This window comes from Balaenoptera ricei, chromosome 12, assembly GCF_028023285.1.
Source record: "Balaenoptera ricei isolate mBalRic1 chromosome 12, mBalRic1.hap2, whole genome shotgun sequence".
Taxonomy (NCBI): Eukaryota; Metazoa; Chordata; class Mammalia; order Artiodactyla; family Balaenopteridae; genus Balaenoptera; species Balaenoptera ricei.
Window position 1 is genome coordinate 73905224 of NC_082650.1, and position 20893 is coordinate 73926116.

Consider the following 20893-nt stretch of genomic DNA (forward strand, 5'->3'; position numbering starts at 1 on the left):
TTCTTTCACACATATGCATATATCTATTCTTCTTCGGATCCTTTTCCCATGTAGGTTATGACACAATGTTGAGTAGTCTTCTCTTGGTATTGCGTAGGTCTTTGGTGATTATATATTTCACATGTGTTTGTATCTCTCTGTTAACCTCAATATGGTAATGTATCCAATCCTCACACCTTTCCATTTGGTGAACCATAAGTTTTTTTTAATGAATCTATGATAGTGTTTCTCTGTGGAAATATCTTTGTATCATTTTTTAGGTAACACCTATATGTGACATGATAGGATATGTGTCTTTCGCTTTCTCACTTACTCCAAGTTGACTGATTACTTCTCGACTCATCTATGGTGCTGCAAATGGCATTGTTTAATTTTTTCACTAGCTCCTATTCCATCTGTACAGGTAGCAGTTCTTCTTTGTCCACCCATCTGTCGGTGGACTTTTTGGTTACTTCCATATCTTGGCTATTGTAATACTATGCAATGTAGATTTGCGTGCCTGTGTCCTTTCAGTTCTGTCTTCTTAGTTTATAGGTCCAAGAATAGGTCTGCTGGATCATATGGTAGCTGAATGTTTACCTTTTATAGGCAGCTCTATTCTGTTCTCCTTAGTGGCTTTTTCCAGGTTACATCCCACTTAAAGTGGAGGGTATGTATTTCTTCCCATCACCTTCAGCATTTATTCTTTGTAGTTTTTGCTGATGGTTATTCTGAGTGGTGTGAGCTGATACCTCTTTGTGGTTGAATTTGCATGTGTCTCATAATGCGTTGAAATTGAGCGTTAAGACATGTCCATTTTATTTTTCGAGCTGTGATTAGAGCTTATTACTTCAAAGTGTTTTCTTAAAGTATGTGTCACCATTTGAAATATTTTGGCCATTATCTCCCTCAAGACATCTTGAGGGCAGGTTTCATTTACAGCCCTGCAGTACTTGTTCATATGAAGTGACCATTAGCTCAGGCTTTAAACCTGCTTTTGCAGGTAACGGCCAGAGAGCGGCAGCCTTTCTACGTTCTCCATGCTGGTACTAGGGAAACAGACCTACCGGCCAGTGGTATTCTTCGGTTATAAATTAGAGTGCAATGTGCCCGGGTAAACCCACAAATGTTGATGTCTCCTTGCTTTTGTTTGTTTTTAAATTTAATTTATATTTATTATTAGAGTAATATTCCATTGTGTACGTGGACCACTTCTTCTTGGTGCATTCCTCGGTTGATGGACATTTTCATTGCTTCCAAGTGCTGGCTATGGTAAATATTGCTGGCGTACAGGTTTGCCCGCCTGTCACTTTTTCATTCTCATTTTCTCAGGTGATAGGCCAAGCAGTGGTTGTGATTGATTGACTGGTAGCTCAATATTTCCCTTTTCAAAGCACCTACATTGTGTTTTCATTAGTGGCTCTTTACATGCCCCCCCCTTACAACCGAGGGTACGCATTTCTCCACACTCCCTTCACCGTTTATTTTTGGCAGCATTTTTCCTAATGGCCATTCTGACTGCTGTGAGCTGATAGGTTTTTGTAATATGGGTATGCATGTCATTAAAATTTTTAAAATTCATCATATTCCTACGCCTTTTTCTTTTCTCTTAAAAGAAAAAACCGTGAGTACAATATAGCTCTTGAAACTGTCTTCTTCGAAGGTTGCCCTCTTTTGAATTTTTTGGTCGATTTTTGACCCCAGAAATTTTCTGGAGGGCAGGTGCCATTTACAGAACTGCAAGTTGGTGAAAATTTAGTGACCTTTTGCAGTGGGTTCAAAGCTGCTGTTGTGGGAAACGGCCACAAGGAGGTAGCATTTCTCCATTCCCCAAGCTGGGTCCTAGGGCAGCAGAGCCTTTCTGGAAGTCATTGTCCTAGGTTGTAAATTAGAATGCAATTTGCCAGGAGAAATCCCCTTAAGTTTATGTCTCATTACTTCTTCTTGGTTTTTAAAATTTTTTTTTAATCTGGGTAAAGTTTAGAATATTGTTTGTCCTAGGTGTACACAATCTGGTTCATTTGTACATTATGTATGTCTATTAATGTACAGATCCTCTTCCCATGTAAAATATTACAGTGTTCCGTCGACCTCCCTTGCTATATGTTCGGTCTTTTTGATACATGTATATAATATGTATTTGTATATGTATAGTAACACTCATCTTCATTCTCAATTTCCCCCCTCCTTTCCTTTTAGATGAGCATAGTTTGTTTTCTAAGCCTGTGAGTGTCTTTCTCTTTGGAAATATGTTCATCTGTGTCAGTTATTAGGTAATGCCATACGTGATAATATAGGCTATAGGTCTTTTGCTTTCCGACCTACTTCATGTTTTGTGATTATCTCCAGGCTCATCTACGGTGCCCCAAAGAGTAGTGCTTCAAAGTTTTCCAAGGCTAATATTCCATTGTGTACATGGACCACTTCTTCTTGGTGCATTCCTCTGTTGATGGACATTTTCGTTGCTTCCAAGTGTTGCCTATGGTAAATATTGCTGGAGTGCAGGATTGCCAGCCTGTGATTTTTGATTTTCATTTTCTCAGGTGATAGACCCAGCAGTGGTTATGATTGATTGACTGGTATGGTAGCTCAACGTTTACCTTTTCAAGGCACCTCAATTGTGCTTTCATTTGTGGCTCTTACCACGTCCCCCTTAGAATCGAGGGTACGCATTGCTCCACAATCACGTCAGCATTTATTTTTTGCAGCATTTTTGTTGATGGCCATTCTGACTGGTGTGAGCTGATAGGTTTTTGTAATTTGGGTTTACATGTCTGTAAAAATTCCTACAATTCATCATTTTTCCACGCCTTTTTGTTTTCTGTTAAAAGAAAAAAGAAAAAAAAGTGTGAGTATAATATACCTCTTCAAATTTTCTTTTTGGAAGGTTGCACTCTAGAATTTTTTGGTTGATTTTCGACCTCAGTATTTTTTGGAGGGCAGGTGTCATTTACAGAACTGCAATTGGTGAATATTTAGTGACCTTTTGCAGTGGGTTTAAAACTGCTGTTGTGGGAAACGGCCACAAGGATGCAGCATTTCTCCATTCCCAAATCTGGGTACTAGGGCAGCACAGCCGTTCTGGAAGTCGTTTGCCTAGGTTGTAAATTTGAATGGAATGTGCCAGGAAAACCCCCCATAAGTTTATGTCTCATTACTCCTAGTTCGTTGTTTTAATTTTTTCAATTGGGGTAATGGTTAGAATGTTGCTTGTCCAAGGTGTACATCTACATATTCTATATACCTATTTATGTAGAGATCCTCTTCCCGTGTAAATTATTACAGAGTGTTCCCTAAACCTTCCTTGCTATATGGTCGGTCTTTTTGATATATGTATATAATATGTATTTGTATACATATGGTAACGCTAATCTTCATTTATCCATTCCCCCCACCTTTCCTTTTAGATAAGCATAGTTTTTTTTTTAAATAAGTCTGTGATTGACTTTCTCTGTGGAATTATGTTCATTTGTGTCAGTTATTAGATAACGCCTATAAGTGATATCATAGGATATAGGACTTTTGCTTTCCGACTTACCTCATGTTCTGTGATTATCTCCAAGATCATCTATGGTGCCTCAAAGAGCAGTGTTTCATTGTTTTCCATGGCTAGTATTCATTGTGTACATGGACCACTTCTTCTTTATCCTTTCATCTGTTGATGGACATTTTGGTTGCTTCACTGTCTTGTCTATTGTGAATAAGGCTGCAGTGCAACTTTTGCAGCCCGGGTCTTCATTCTGGTCTTCTCAGGTGAGAGGCCCATTGGTGCGCCTGCTGGATTGAATGGTACCTCAATTTTTCGTTTTCAACGCAGCTCCTTTCTGTTCTCATTATTAGCATTTAACCCTTTTACATCTCACCAGCAGCTGGAGGGTACACAGTTCTCTAAAACCCCTTCAGCATTTATTGTTTGTAGACTTTTTGCCAATGGTCAGTCGACTGGTGTGAGCTGAAAACATTTTGTAGATTAGATTGCATGAGTCTAATACTTCCTGAGGTGGAGCGTTTATCCATTTTCCTTTCTTTAAAAAGAGAGTGAGTAAAACTTACCTCTTCATACTATCTTCTTGAAAATTTGGCCTGTTTTGAATTTTTTGTATCCATTCCCTACCTCAGCACAATTTTGAGGGCAGGTGTCTTTACAGCTCTGAGTCCTTGTGAATGGTAAGTGACCATTAGCAGTGGGTTAAAAGCTGCTCTTGTGGGAATCGGCCACAAGGCGGCAGCATTTCTCCTTTACCAAATCTGGTTACTAGGGCAACAGAGCCTTACTGGAAGTGGTGTTCTAGGTGGTAAATTAGAATGGAACGTGCGAGGAAAAAGCCCTTTAAGTTTATGTCTCATTACCTCTTGTTGGTATTTTGAACTTAATTTTTATTTTGTATCACAGCAAACTTGATTACAATGTTTTGTTTGTTCTAGTTGTGCAAGATGCGGTTCTTTCACACATATGCATATATCTATTCTTCTTCGGATCCTTTTCCCATGTAGGTTATGACACAATGTTGAGTAGTCTTCTCTTGGTATTGCGTAGGTCTTTGGTGATTATATATTTCACATGTGTTTGTATCTCTCTGTTAACCTCAATATGGTAATGTATCCAATCCTCACACCTTTCCATTTGGTGAACCATAAGTTTTTTTTAATGAATCTATGATAGTGTTTCTCTGTGGAAATATCTTTGTATCATTTTTTAGGTAACACCTATATGTGACATGATAGGATATGTGTCTTTCGCTTTCTCACTTACTCCAAGTTGACTGATTACTTCTCGACTCATCTATGGTGCTGCAAATGGCATTGTTTAATTTTTTCACTAGCTCCTATTCCATCTGTACAGGTAGCAGTTCTTCTTTGTCCACCCATCTGTCGGTGGACTTTTTGGTTACTTCCATATCTTGGCTATTGTAATACTATGCAATGTAGATTTGCGTGCCTGTGTCCTTTCAGTTCTGTCTTCTTAGTTTATAGGTCCAAGAATAGGTCTGCTGGATCATATGGTAGCTGAATGTTTACCTTTTATAGGCAGCTCTATTCTGTTCTCCTTAGTGGCTTTTTCCAGGTTACATCCCACTTAAAGTGGAGGGTATGTATTTCTTCCCAGCACCTTCAGCATTTATTCTTTGTAGTTTTTGCTGATGGTTATTCTGAGTGGTGTGAGCTGATACCTCTTTGTGGTTGAATTTGCATGTGTCTCATAATGCGTTGAAATTGAGCGTTAAGACATGTCCATTTTATTTTTCGAGCTGTGATTAGAGCTTATTACTTCAAAGTGTTTTCTTAAAGTATGTGTCACCATTTGAAATATTTTGGCCATTATCTCCCTCAAGACATTTTGAGGGCAGGTTTCATTTACAGCCCTGCAGTACTTGTTCATATGAAGTGACCATTAGCTCAGGCTTTAAACCTGCTTTTGCAGGTAACGGCCAGAGAGCGGCAGCCTTTCTACGTTCTCCATGCTGGTACTAGGGAAACAGACCTACCGGCCAGTGGTATTCTTCGGTTATAAATTAGAGTGCAATGTGCCCGGGTAAACCCACAAATGTTGATGTCTCCTTGCTTTTGTTTGTTTTTAAATTTAATTTATATTTATTATTAGAGTAATATTCCATTGTGTACGTGGACCACTTCTTCTTGGTGCATTCCTCGGTTGATGGACATTTTCATTGCTTCCAAGTGCTGGCTATGGTAAATATTGCTGGCGTACAGGTTTGCCCGCCTGTCACTTTTTCATTCTCATTTTCTCAGGTGATAGGCCAAGCAGTGGTTGTGATTGATTGACTGGTAGCTCAATATTTCCCTTTTCAAAGCACCTACATTGTGTTTTCATTAGTGGCTCTTTACATGCCCCCCCTTACAACCGAGGGTACGCATTTCTCCACACTCCCTTCACCGTTTATTTTTGGCAGCATTTTTCCTAATGGCCATTCTGACTGCTGTGAGCTGATAGGTTTTTGTAATATGGGTATGCATGTCATTAAAATTTTTAAAATTCATCATATTCCTACGCCTTTTTCTTTTCTCTTAAAAGAAAAAACCGTGAGTACAATATAGCTCTTGAAACTGTCTTCTTCGAAGGTTGCCCTCTTTTGAATTTTTTGGTCGATTTTTGACCCCAGAAATTTTCTGGAGGGCAGGTGCCATTTACAGAACTGCAAGTTGGTGAAAATTTAGTGACCTTTTGCAGTGGGTTCAAAGCTGCTGTTGTGGGAAACGGCCACAAGGAGGTAGCATTTCTCCATTCCCCAAGCTGGGTCCTAGGGCAGCAGAGCCTTTCTGGAAGTCATTGTCCTAGGTTGTAAATTAGAATGCAATTTGCCAGGAGAAATCCCCTTAAGTTTATGTCTCATTACTTCTTCTTGGTTTTTAAAATTTTTTTTTAATCTGGGTAAAGTTTAGAATATTGTTTGTCCTAGGTGTACACAATCTGGTTCATTTGTACATTATGTATGTCTATTAATGTACAGATCCTCTTCCCATGTAAAATATTACAGTGTTCCGTCGACCTCCCTTGCTATATGTTCGGTCTTTTTGATACATGTATATAATATGTATTTGTATATGTATAGTAACACTCATCTTCATTCTCAATTTCCCCCCTCCTTTCCTTTTAGATGAGCATAGTTTGTTTTCTAAGCCTGTGAGTGTCTTTCTCTTTGGAAATATGTTCATCTGTGTCAGTTATTAGGTAATGCCATACGTGATAATATAGGCTATAGGTCTTTTGCTTTCCGACCTACTTCATGTTTTGTGATTATCTCCAGGCTCATCTACGGTGCCCCAAAGAGTAGTGCTTCAAAGTTTTCCAAGGCTAATATTCCATTGTGTACATGGACCACTTCTTCTTGGTGCATTCCTCTGTTGATGGACATTTTCGTTGCTTCCAAGTGTTGCCTATGGTAAATATTGCTGGAGTGCAGGATTGCCAGCCTGTGATTTTTGATTTTCATTTTCTCAGGTGATAGACCCAGCAGTGGTTATGATTGATTGACTGGTATGGTAGCTCAACGTTTACCTTTTCAAGGCACCTCAATTGTGCTTTCATTTGTGGCTCTTACCACGTCCCCCTTAGAATCGAGGGTACGCATTGCTCCACAATCACGTCAGCATTTATTTTTTGCAGCATTTTTGTTGATGGCCATTCTGACTGGTGTGAGCTGATAGGTTTTTGTAATTTGGGTTTACATGTCTGTAAAAATTCCTACAATTCATCATTTTTCCACGCCTTTTTGTTTTCTGTTAAAAGAAAAAAGAAAAAAAAGTGTGAGTATAATATACCTCTTCAAATTTTCTTTTTGGAAGGTTGCACTCTAGAATTTTTTGGTTGATTTTCGACCTCAGTATTTTTTGGAGGGCAGGTGTCATTTACAGAACTGCAATTGGTGAATATTTAGTGACCTTTTGCAGTGGGTTTAAAACTGCTGTTGTGGGAAACGGCCACAAGGATGCAGCATTTCTCCATTCCCAAATCTGGGTACTAGGGCAGCACAGCCGTTCTGGAAGTCGTTTGCCTAGGTTGTAAATTTGAATGGAATGTGCCAGGAAAACCCCCCATAAGTTTATGTCTCATTACTCCTAGTTCGTTGTTTTAATTTTTTCAATTGGGGTAATGGTTAGAATGTTGCTTGTCCAAGGTGTACATCTACATATTCTATATACCTATTTATGTAGAGATCCTCTTCCCGTGTAAATTATTACAGAGTGTTCCCTAAACCTTCCTTGCTATATGGTCGGTCTTTTTGATATATGTATATAATATGTATTTGTATACATATGGTAACGCTAATCTTCATTTATCCATTCCCCCCACCTTTCCTTTTAGATAAGCATAGTTTTTTTTTTAAATAAGTCTGTGATTGACTTTCTCTGTGGAATTATGTTCATTTGTGTCAGTTATTAGATAACGCCTATAAGTGATATCATAGGATATAGGACTTTTGCTTTCCGACTTACCTCATGTTCTGTGATTATCTCCAAGATCATCTATGGTGCCTCAAAGAGCAGTGTTTCATTGTTTTCCATGGCTAGTATTCATTGTGTACATGGACCACTTCTTCTTTATCCTTTCATCTGTTGATGGACATTTTGGTTGCTTCACTGTCTTGTCTATTGTGAATAAGGCTGCAGTGCAACTTTTGCAGCCCGGGTCTTCATTCTGGTCTTCTCAGGTGAGAGGCCCATTGGTGCGCCTGCTGGATTGAATGGTACCTCAATTTTTCGTTTTCAACGCAGCTCCTTTCTGTTCTCATTATTAGCGTTTAACCCTTTTACATCTCACCAGCAGCTGGAGGGTACACAGTTCTCTAAAACCCCTTCAGCATTTATTGTTTGTAGACTTTTTGCCAATGGTCAGTCGACTGGTGTGAGCTGAAAACATTTTGTAGATTAGATTGCATGAGTCTAATACTTCCTGAGGTGGAGCGTTTATCCATTTTCCTTTCTTTAAAAAGAGAGTGAGTAAAACTTACCTCTTCATACTATCTTCTTGAAAATTTGGCCTGTTTTGAATTTTTTGTATCCATTCCCTACCTCAGCACAATTTTGAGGGCAGGTGTCTTTACAGCTCTGAGTCCTTGTGAATGGTAAGTGACCATTAGCAGTGGGTTAAAAGCTGCTCTTGTGGGAATCGGCCACAAGGCGGCAGCATTTCTCCTTTACCAAATCTGGTTACTAGGGCAACAGAGCCTTACTGGAAGTGGTGTTCTAGGTGGTAAATTAGAATGGAACGTGCGAGGAAAAAGCCCTTTAAGTTTATGTCTCATTACCTCTTGTTGGTATTTTGAACTTAATTTTTATTTTGTATCACAGCAAACTTGATTACAATGTTTTGTTTGTTCTAGTTGTGCAAGATGCGGTTCTTTCACACATATGCATATATCTATTCTTCTTCGGATCCTTTTCCCATGTAGGTTATGACACAATGTTGAGTAGTCTTCTCTTGGTATTGCGTAGGTCTTTGGTGATTATATATTTCACATGTGTTTGTATCTCTCTGTTAACCTCAATATGGTAATGTATCCAATCCTCACACCTTTCCATTTGGTGAACCATAAGTTTTTTTTAATGAATCTATGATAGTGTTTCTCTGTGGAAATATCTTTGTATCATTTTTTAGGTAACACCTATATGTGACATGATAGGATATGTGTCTTTCGCTTTCTCACTTACTCCAAGTTGACTGATTACTTCTCGACTCATCTATGGTGCTGCAAATGGCATTGTTTAATTTTTTCACTAGCTCCTATTCCATCTGTACAGGTAGCAGTTCTTCTTTGTCCACCCATCTGTCGGTGGACTTTTTGGTTACTTCCATATCTTGGCTATTGTAATACTATGCAATGTAGATTTGCGTGCCTGTGTCCTTTCAGTTCTGTCTTCTTAGTTTATAGGTCCAAGAATAGGTCTGCTGGATCATATGGTAGCTGAATGTTTACCTTTTATAGGCAGCTCTATTCTGTTCTCCTTAGTGGCTTTTTCCAGGTTACATCCCACTTAAAGTGGAGGGTATGTATTTCTTCCCAGCACCTTCAGCATTTATTCTTTGTAGTTTTTGCTGATGGTTATTCTGAGTGGTGTGAGCTGATACCTCTTTGTGGTTGAATTTGCATGTGTCTCATAATGCGTTGAAATTGAGCGTTAAGACATGTCCATTTTATTTTTCGAGCTGTGATTAGAGCTTATTACTTCAAAGTGTTTTCTTAAAGTATGTGTCACCATTTGAAATATTTTGGCCATTATCTCCCTCAAGACATTTTGAGGGCAGGTTTCATTTACAGCCCTGCAGTACTTGTTCATATGAAGTGACCATTAGCTCAGGCTTTAAACCTGCTTTTGCAGGTAACGGCCAGAGAGCGGCAGCCTTTCTACGTTCTCCATGCTGGTACTAGGGAAACAGACCTACCGGCCAGTGGTATTCTTCGGTTATAAATTAGAGTGCAATGTGCCCGGGTAAACCCACAAATGTTGATGTCTCCTTGCTTTTGTTTGTTTTTAAATTTAATTTATATTTATTATTAGAGTAATATTCCATTGTGTACGTGGACCACTTCTTCTTGGTGCATTCCTCGGTTGATGGACATTTTCATTGCTTCCAAGTGCTGGCTATGGTAAATATTGCTGGCGTACAGGTTTGCCCGCCTGTCACTTTTTCATTCTCATTTTCTCAGGTGATAGGCCAAGCAGTGGTTGTGATTGATTGACTGGTAGCTCAATATTTCCCTTTTCAAAGCACCTACATTGTGTTTTCATTAGTGGCTCTTTACATGCCCCCCCTTACAACCGAGGGTACGCATTTCTCCACACTCCCTTCACCGTTTATTTTTGGCAGCATTTTTCCTAATGGCCATTCTGACTGCTGTGAGCTGATAGGTTTTTGTAATATGGGTATGCATGTCATTAAAATTTTTAAAATTCATCATATTCCTACGCCTTTTTCTTTTCTCTTAAAAGAAAAAACCGTGAGTACAATATAGCTCTTGAAACTGTCTTCTTCGAAGGTTGCCCTCTTTTGAATTTTTTGGTCGATTTTTGACCCCAGAAATTTTCTGGAGGGCAGGTGCCATTTACAGAACTGCAAGTTGGTGAAAATTTAGTGACCTTTTGCAGTGGGTTCAAAGCTGCTGTTGTGGGAAACGGCCACAAGGAGGTAGCATTTCTCCATTCCCCAAGCTGGGTCCTAGGGCAGCAGAGCCTTTCTGGAAGTCATTGTCCTAGGTTGTAAATTAGAATGCAATTTGCCAGGAGAAATCCCCTTAAGTTTATGTCTCATTACTTCTTCTTGGTTTTTAAAATTTTTTTTTAATCTGGGTAAAGTTTAGAATATTGTTTGTCCTAGGTGTACACAATCTGGTTCATTTGTACATTATGTATGTCTATTAATGTACAGATCCTCTTCCCATGTAAAATATTACAGTGTTCCGTCGACCTCCCTTGCTATATGTTCGGTCTTTTTGATACATGTATATAATATGTATTTGTATATGTATAGTAACACTCATCTTCATTCTCAATTTCCCCCCTCCTTTCCTTTTAGATGAGCATAGTTTGTTTTCTAAGCCTGTGAGTGTCTTTCTCTTTGGAAATATGTTCATCTGTGTCAGTTATTAGGTAATGCCATACGTGATAATATAGGCTATAGGTCTTTTGCTTTCCGACCTACTTCATGTTTTGTGATTATCTCCAGGCTCATCTACGGTGCCCCAAAGAGTAGTGCTTCAAAGTTTTCCAAGGCTAATATTCCATTGTGTACATGGACCACTTCTTCTTGGTGCATTCCTCTGTTGATGGACATTTTCGTTGCTTCCAAGTGTTGCCTATGGTAAATATTGCTGGAGTGCAGGATTGCCAGCCTGTGATTTTTGATTTTCATTTTCTCAGGTGATAGACCCAGCAGTGGTTATGATTGATTGACTGGTATGGTAGCTCAACGTTTACCTTTTCAAGGCACCTCAATTGTGCTTTCATTTGTGGCTCTTACCACGTCCCCCTTAGAATCGAGGGTACGCATTGCTCCACAATCACGTCAGCATTTATTTTTTGCAGCATTTTTGTTGATGGCCATTCTGACTGGTGTGAGCTGATAGGTTTTTGTAATTTGGGTTTACATGTCTGTAAAAATTCCTACAATTCATCATTTTTCCACGCCTTTTTGTTTTCTGTTAAAAGAAAAAAGAAAAAAAAGTGTGAGTATAATATACCTCTTCAAATTTTCTTTTTGGAAGGTTGCACTCTAGAATTTTTTGGTTGATTTTCGACCTCAGTATTTTTTGGAGGGCAGGTGTCATTTACAGAACTGCAATTGGTGAATATTTAGTGACCTTTTGCAGTGGGTTTAAAACTGCTGTTGTGGGAAACGGCCACAAGGATGCAGCATTTCTCCATTCCCAAATCTGGGTACTAGGGCAGCACAGCCGTTCTGGAAGTCGTTTGCCTAGGTTGTAAATTTGAATGGAATGTGCCAGGAAAACCCCCCATAAGTTTATGTCTCATTACTCCTAGTTCGTTGTTTTAATTTTTTCAATTGGGGTAATGGTTAGAATGTTGCTTGTCCAAGGTGTACATCTACATATTCTATATACCTATTTATGTAGAGATCCTCTTCCCGTGTAAATTATTACAGAGTGTTCCCTAAACCTTCCTTGCTATATGGTCGGTCTTTTTGATATATGTATATAATATGTATTTGTATACATATGGTAACGCTAATCTTCATTTATCCATTCCCCCCACCTTTCCTTTTAGATAAGCATAGTTTTTTTTTTAAATAAGTCTGTGATTGACTTTCTCTGTGGAATTATGTTCATTTGTGTCAGTTATTAGATAACGCCTATAAGTGATATCATAGGATATAGGACTTTTGCTTTCCGACTTACCTCATGTTCTGTGATTATCTCCAAGATCATCTATGGTGCCTCAAAGAGCAGTGTTTCATTGTTTTCCATGGCTAGTATTCATTGTGTACATGGACCACTTCTTCTTTATCCTTTCATCTGTTGATGGACATTTTGGTTGCTTCACTGTCTTGTCTATTGTGAATAAGGCTGCAGTGCAACTTTTGCAGCCCGGGTCTTCATTCTGGTCTTCTCAGGTGAGAGGCCCATTGGTGCGCCTGCTGGATTGAATGGTACCTCAATTTTTCGTTTTCAACGCAGCTCCTTTCTGTTCTCATTATTAGCGTTTAACCCTTTTACATCTCACCAGCAGCTGGAGGGTACACAGTTCTCTAAAACCCCTTCAGCATTTATTGTTTGTAGACTTTTTGCCAATGGTCAGTCGACTGGTGTGAGCTGAAAACATTTTGTAGATTAGATTGCATGAGTCTAATACTTCCTGAGGTGGAGCGTTTATCCATTTTCCTTTCTTTAAAAAGAGAGTGAGTAAAACTTACCTCTTCATACTATCTTCTTGAAAATTTGGCCTGTTTTGAATTTTTTGTATCCATTCCCTACCTCAGCACAATTTTGAGGGCAGGTGTCTTTACAGCTCTGAGTCCTTGTGAATGGTAAGTGACCATTAGCAGTGGGTTAAAAGCTGCTCTTGTGGGAATCGGCCACAAGGCGGCAGCATTTCTCCTTTACCAAATCTGGTTACTAGGGCAACAGAGCCTTACTGGAAGTGGTGTTCTAGGTGGTAAATTAGAATGGAACGTGCGAGGAAAAAGCCCTTTAAGTTTATGTCTCATTACCTCTTGTTGGTATTTTGAACTTAATTTTTATTTTGTATCACAGCAAACTTGATTACAATGTTTTGTTTGTTCTAGTTGTGCAAGATGCGGTTCTTTCACACATATGCATATATCTATTCTTCTTCGGATCCTTTTCCCATGTAGGTTATGACACAATGTTGAGTAGTCTTCTCTTGGTATTGCGTAGGTCTTTGGTGATTATATATTTCACATGTGTTTGTATCTCTCTGTTAACCTCAATATGGTAATGTATCCAATCCTCACACCTTTCCATTTGGTGAACCATAAGTTTTTTTTAATGAATCTATGATAGTGTTTCTCTGTGGAAATATCTTTGTATCATTTTTTAGGTAACACCTATATGTGACATGATAGGATATGTGTCTTTCGCTTTCTCACTTACTCCAAGTTGACTGATTACTTCTCGACTCATCTATGGTGCTGCAAATGGCATTGTTTAATTTTTTCACTAGCTCCTATTCCATCTGTACAGGTAGCAGTTCTTCTTTGTCCACCCATCTGTCGGTGGACTTTTTGGTTACTTCCATATCTTGGCTATTGTAATACTATGCAATGTAGATTTGCGTGCCTGTGTCCTTTCAGTTCTGTCTTCTTAGTTTATAGGTCCAAGAATAGGTCTGCTGGATCATATGGTAGCTGAATGTTTACCTTTTATAGGCAGCTCTATTCTGTTCTCCTTAGTGGCTTTTTCCAGGTTACATCCCACTTAAAGTGGAGGGTATGTATTTCTTCCCAGCACCTTCAGCATTTATTCTTTGTAGTTTTTGCTGATGGTTATTCTGAGTGGTGTGAGCTGATACCTCTTTGTGGTTGAATTTGCATGTGTCTCATAATGCGTTGAAATTGAGCGTTAAGACATGTCCATTTTATTTTTCGAGCTGTGATTAGAGCTTATTACTTCAAAGTGTTTTCTTAAAGTATGTGTCACCATTTGAAATATTTTGGCCATTATCTCCCTCAAGACATTTTGAGGGCAGGTTTCATTTACAGCCCTGCAGTACTTGTTCATATGAAGTGACCATTAGCTCAGGCTTTAAACCTGCTTTTGCAGGTAACGGCCAGAGAGCGGCAGCCTTTCTACGTTCTCCATGCTGGTACTAGGGAAACAGACCTACCGGCCAGTGGTATTCTTCGGTTATAAATTAGAGTGCAATGTGCCCGGGTAAACCCACAAATGTTGATGTCTCCTTGCTTTTGTTTGTTTTTAAATTTAATTTATATTTATTATTAGAGTAATATTCCATTGTGTACGTGGACCACTTCTTCTTGGTGCATTCCTCGGTTGATGGACATTTTCATTGCTTCCAAGTGCTGGCTATGGTAAATATTGCTGGCGTACAGGTTTGCCCGCCTGTCACTTTTTCATTCTCATTTTCTCAGGTGATAGGCCAAGCAGTGGTTGTGATTGATTGACTGGTAGCTCAATATTTCCCTTTTCAAAGCACCTACATTGTGTTTTCATTAGTGGCTCTTTACATGCCCCCCCTTACAACCGAGGGTACGCATTTCTCCACACTCCCTTCACCGTTTATTTTTGGCAGCATTTTTCCTAATGGCCATTCTGACTGCTGTGAGCTGATAGGTTTTTGTAATATGGGTATGCATGTCATTAAAATTTTTAAAATTCATCATATTCCTACGCCTTTTTCTTTTCTCTTAAAAGAAAAAACCGTGAGTACAATATAGCTCTTGAAACTGTCTTCTTCGAAGGTTGCCCTCTTTTGAATTTTTTGGTCGATTTTTGACCCCAGAAATTTTCTGGAGGGCAGGTGCCATTTACAGAACTGCAAGTTGGTGAAAATTTAGTGACCTTTTGCAGTGGGTTCAAAGCTGCTGTTGTGGGAAACGGCCACAAGGAGGTAGCATTTCTCCATTCCCCAAGCTGGGTCCTAGGGCAGCAGAGCCTTTCTGGAAGTCATTGTCCTAGGTTGTAAATTAGAATGCAATTTGCCAGGAGAAATCCCCTTAAGTTTATGTCTCATTACTTCTTCTTGGTTTTTAAAATTTTTTTTTAATCTGGGTAAAGTTTAGAATATTGTTTGTCCTAGGTGTACACAATCTGGTTCATTTGTACATTATGTATGTCTATTAATGTACAGATCCTCTTCCCATGTAAAATATTACAGTGTTCCGTCGACCTCCCTTGCTATATGTTCGGTCTTTTTGATACATGTATATAATATGTATTTGTATATGTATAGTAACACTCATCTTCATTCTCAATTTCCCCCCTCCTTTCCTTTTAGATGAGCATAGTTTGTTTTCTAAGCCTGTGAGTGTCTTTCTCTTTGGAAATATGTTCATCTGTGTCAGTTATTAGGTAATGCCATACGTGATAATATAGGCTATAGGTCTTTTGCTTTCCGACCTACTTCATGTTTTGTGATTATCTCCAGGCTCATCTACGGTGCCCCAAAGAGTAGTGCTTCAAAGTTTTCCAAGGCTAATATTCCATTGTGTACATGGACCACTTCTTCTTGGTGCATTCCTCTGTTGATGGACATTTTCGTTGCTTCCAAGTGTTGCCTATGGTAAATATTGCTGGAGTGCAGGATTGCCAGCCTGTGATTTTTGATTTTCATTTTCTCAGGTGATAGACCCAGCAGTGGTTATGATTGATTGACTGGTATGGTAGCTCAACGTTTACCTTTTCAAGGCACCTCAATTGTGCTTTCATTTGTGGCTCTTACCACGTCCCCCTTAGAATCGAGGGTACGCATTGCTCCACAATCACGTCAGCATTTATTTTTTGCAGCATTTTTGTTGATGGCCATTCTGACTGGTGTGAGCTGATAGGTTTTTGTAATTTGGGTTTACATGTCTGTAAAAATTCCTACAATTCATCATTTTTCCACGCCTTTTTGTTTTCTGTTAAAAGAAAAAAGAAAAAAAAGTGTGAGTATAATATACCTCTTCAAATTTTCTTTTTGGAAGGTTGCACTCTAGAATTTTTTGGTTGATTTTCGACCTCAGTATTTTTTGGAGGGCAGGTGTCATTTACAGAACTGCAATTGGTGAATATTTAGTGACCTTTTGCAGTGGGTTTAAAACTGCTGTTGTGGGAAACGGCCACAAGGATGCAGCATTTCTCCATTCCCAAATCTGGGTACTAGGGCAGCACAGCCGTTCTGGAAGTCGTTTGCCTAGGTTGTAAATTTGAATGGAATGTGCCAGGAAAACCCCCCATAAGTTTATGTCTCATTACTCCTAGTTCGTTGTTTTAATTTTTTCAATTGGGGTAATGGTTAGAATGTTGCTTGTCCAAGGTGTACATCTACATATTCTATATACCTATTTATGTAGAGATCCTCTTCCCGTGTAAATTATTACAGAGTGTTCCCTAAACCTTCCTTGCTATATGGTCGGTCTTTTTGATATATGTATATAATATGTATTTGTATACATATGGTAACGCTAATCTTCATTTATCCATTCCCCCCACCTTTCCTTTTAGATAAGCATAGTTTTTTTTTTTTTAATAAGTCTGTGATTGACTTTCTCTGTGGAATTATGTTCATTTGTGTCAGTTATTAGATAACGCCTATAAGTGATATCATAGGATATAGGACTTTTGCTTTCCGACTTACCTCATGTTCTGTGATTATCTCCAAGATCATCTATGGTGCCTCAAAGAGCAGTGTTTCATTGTTTTCCATGGCTAGTATTCATTGTGTACATGGACCACTTCTTCTTTATCCTTTCATCTGTTGATGGACATTTTGGTTGCTTCACTGTCTTGTCTATTGTGAATAAGGCTGCAGTGCAACTTTTGCAGCCCGGGTCTTCATTCTGGTCTTCTCAGGTGAGAGGCCCATTGGTGCGCCTGCTGGATTGAATGGTACCTCAATTTTTCGTTTTCAACGCAGCTCCTTTCTGTTCTCATTATTAGCGTTTAACCCTTTTACATCTCACCAGCAGCTGGAGGGTACACAGTTCTCTAAAACCCCTTCAGCATTTATTGTTTGTAGACTTTTTGCCAATGGTCAGTCGACTGGTGTGAGCTGAAAACATTTTGTAGATTAGATTGCATGAGTCTAATACTTCCTGAGGTGGAGCGTTTATCCATTTTCCTTTCTTTAAAAAGAGAGTGAGTAAAACTTACCTCTTCATACTATCTTCTTGAAAATTTGGCCTGTTTTGAATTTTTTGTATCCATTCCCTACCTCAGCACAATTTTGAGGGCAGGTGTCTTTACAGCTCTGAGTCCTTGTGAATGGTAAGTGACCATTAGCAGTGGGTTAAAAGCTGCTCTTGTGGGAATCGGCCACAAGGCGGCAGCATTTCTCCTTTACCAAATCTGGTTACTAGGGCAACAGAGCCTTACTGGAAGTGGTGTTCTAGGTGGTAAATTAGAATGGAACGTGCGAGGAAAAAGCCCTTTAAGTTTATGTCTCATTACCTCTTGTTGGTATTTTGAACTTAATTTTTATTTTGTATCACAGCAAACTTGATTACAATGTTTTGTTTGTTCTAGTTGTGCAAGATGCGGTTCTTTCACACATATGCATATATCTATTCTTCTTCGGATCCTTTTCCCATGTAGGTTATGACACAATGTTGAGTAGTCTTCTCTTGGTATTGCGTAGGTCTTTGGTGATTATATATTTCACATGTGTTTGTATCTCTCTGTTAACCTCAATATGGTAATGTATCCAATCCTCACACCTTTCCATTTGGTGAACCATAAGTTTTTTTTAATGAATCTATGATAGTGTTTCTCTGTGGAAATATCTTTGTATCATTTTTTAGGTAACACCTATATGTGACATGATAGGATATGTGTCTTTCGCTTTCTCACTTACTCCAAGTTGACTGATTACTTCTCGACTCATCTATGGTGCTGCAAATGGCATTGTTTAATTTTTTCACTAGCTCCTATTCCATCTGTACAGGTAGCAGTTCTTCTTTGTCCACCCATCTGTCGGTGGACTTTTTGGTTACTTCCATATCTTGGCTATTGTAATACTATGCAATGTAGATTTGCGTGCCTGTGTCCTTTCAGTTCTGTCTTCTTAGTTTATAGGTCCAAGAATAGGTCTGCTGGATCATATGGTAGCTGAATGTTTACCTTTTATAGGCAGCTCTATTCTGTTCTCCTTAGTGGCTTTTTCCAGGTTACATCCCACTTAAAGTGGAGGGTATGTATTTCTTCCCAGCACCTTCAGCATTTATTCTTTGTAGTTTTTGCTGATGGTTATTCTGAGTGGTGTGAGCTGATACCTCTTTGTGGTTGAATTTGCATGTGTCTCATAATGCGTTGAAATTGAGCGTTAAGACATGTCCATTTTATTTTTCGAGCTGTGATTAGAGCTTATTACTTCAAAGTGTTTTCTTAAAGTATGTGTCACCATTTGAAATATTTTGGCCATTATCTCCCTCAAGACATCTTGAGGGCAGGTTTCATTTACAGCCCTGCAGTACTTGTTCATATGAAGTGACCATTAGCTCAGGCTTTAAACCTGCTTTTGCAGGTAACGGCCAGAGAGCGGCAGCCTTTCTACGTTCTCCATGCTGGTACTAGGGAAACAGACCTACCGGCCAGTGGTATTCTTCGGTTATAAATTAGAGTGCAATGTGCCCGGGTAAACCCACAAATGTTGATGTCTCCTTGCTTTTGTTTGTTTTTAAATTTAATTTATATTTATTATTAGAGTAATATTCCATTGTGTACGTGGACCACTTCTTCTTGGTGCATTCCTCGGTTGATGGACATTTTCATTGCTTCCAAGTGCTGGCTATGGTAAATATTGCTGGCGTACAGGTTTGCCCGCCTGTCACTTTTTCATTCTCATTTTCTCAGGTGATAGGCCAAGCAGTGGTTGTGATTGATTGACTGGTAGCTCAATATTTCCCTTTTCAAAGCACCTACATTGTGTTTTCATTAGTGGCTCTTTACATGCCCCCCCCTTACAACCGAGGGTACGCATTTCTCCACACTCCCTTCACCGTTTATTTTTGGCAGCATTTTTCCTAATGGCCATTCTGACTGCTGTGAGCTGATAGGTTTTTGTAATATGGGTATGCATGTCATTAAAATTTTTAAAATTCATCATATTCCTACGCCTTTTTCTTTTCTCTTAAAAGAAAAAACCGTGAGTACAATATAGCTCTTGAAACTGTCTTCTTCGAAGGTTGCCCTCTTTTGAATTTTTTGGTCGATTTTTGACCCCAGAAATTTTCTGGAGGGCAGGTGCCATTTACAGAACTGCAAGTTGGTGAAAATTTAGTGACCTTTTGCAGTGGGTTCAAAGCTGCTGTTGTGGGAAACGGCCACAAGGAGGTAGCATTTCTCCATTCCCCAAGCTGGGTCCTAGGGCAGCAGAGCCTTTCTGGAAGTCATTGTCCTAGGTTGTAAATTAGAATGCAATTTGCCAGGAGAAATCCCCTTAAGTTTATGTCTCATTACTTCTTCTTGGTTTTTAAAATTTTTTTTTAATCTGGGTAAAGTTTAGAATATTGTTTGTCCTAGGTGTACACAATCTGGTTCATTTGTACATTATGTATGTCTATTAATGTACAGATCCTCTTCCCATGTAAAATATTACAGTGTTCCGTCGACCTCCCTTGCTATATGTTCGGTCTTTTTGATACATGTATATAATATGTATTTGTATATGTATAGTAACACTCATCTTCATTCTCAATTTCCCCCCTCCTTTCCTTTTAGATGAGCATAGTTTGTTTTCTAAGCCTGTGAGTGTCTTTCTCTTTGGAAATATGTTCATCTGTGTCAGTTATTAGGTAATGCCATACGTGATAATATAGGCTATAGGTCTTTTGCTTTCCGACCTACTTCATGTTTTGTGATTATCTCCAGGCTCATCTACGGTGCCCCAAAGAGTAGTGCTTCAAAGTTTTCCAAGGCTAATATTCCATTGTGTACATGGACCACTTCTTCTTGGTGCATTCCTCTGTTGATGGACATTTTCGTTGCTTCCAAGTGTTGCCTATGGTAAATATTGCTGGAGTGCAGGATTGCCAGCCTGTGATTTTTGATTTTCATTTTCTCAGGTGATAGACCCAGCAGTGGTTATGATTGATTGACTGGTATGGTAGCTCAACGTTTACCTTTTCAAGGCACCTCAATTGTGCTTTCATTTGTGGCTCTTACCACGTCCCCCTTAGAATCGAGGGTACGCATTGCTCCACAATCACGTCAGCATTTATTTTTTGCAGCATTTTTGTTGATGGCCATTCTGACTGGTGTGAGCTGATAGGTTTTTGTAATTTGGGTTTACATGTCTGTAAAAATTCCTACAATTCATCATTTTTCCACGCCTTTTTGTTTTCTGTTAAAAGAAAAAAGAAAAAAAAGTGTGAGTATAATATACCTCTTCAAATTTTCTTTTTGGAAGGTTGCACTCTAGAATTTTTTGGTTGATTTTCGACCTCAGTATTTTTTGGAGGGCAGGTGTCATTTACAGAACTGCAATTGGTGAATATTTAGTGACCTTTTGCAGTGGGTTTAAAACTGCTGTTGTGGGAAACGGCCACAAGGATGCAGCATTTCTCCATTCCCAAATCTGGGTACTAGGGCAGCACAGCCGTTCTGGAAGTCGTTTGCCTAGGTTGTAAATTTGAATGGAATGTGCCAGGAAAACCCCCCATAAGTTTATGTCTCATTACTCCTAGTTCGTTGTTTTAATTTTTTCAATTGGGGTAATGGTTAGAATGTTGCTTGTCCAAGGTGTACATCTACATATTCTA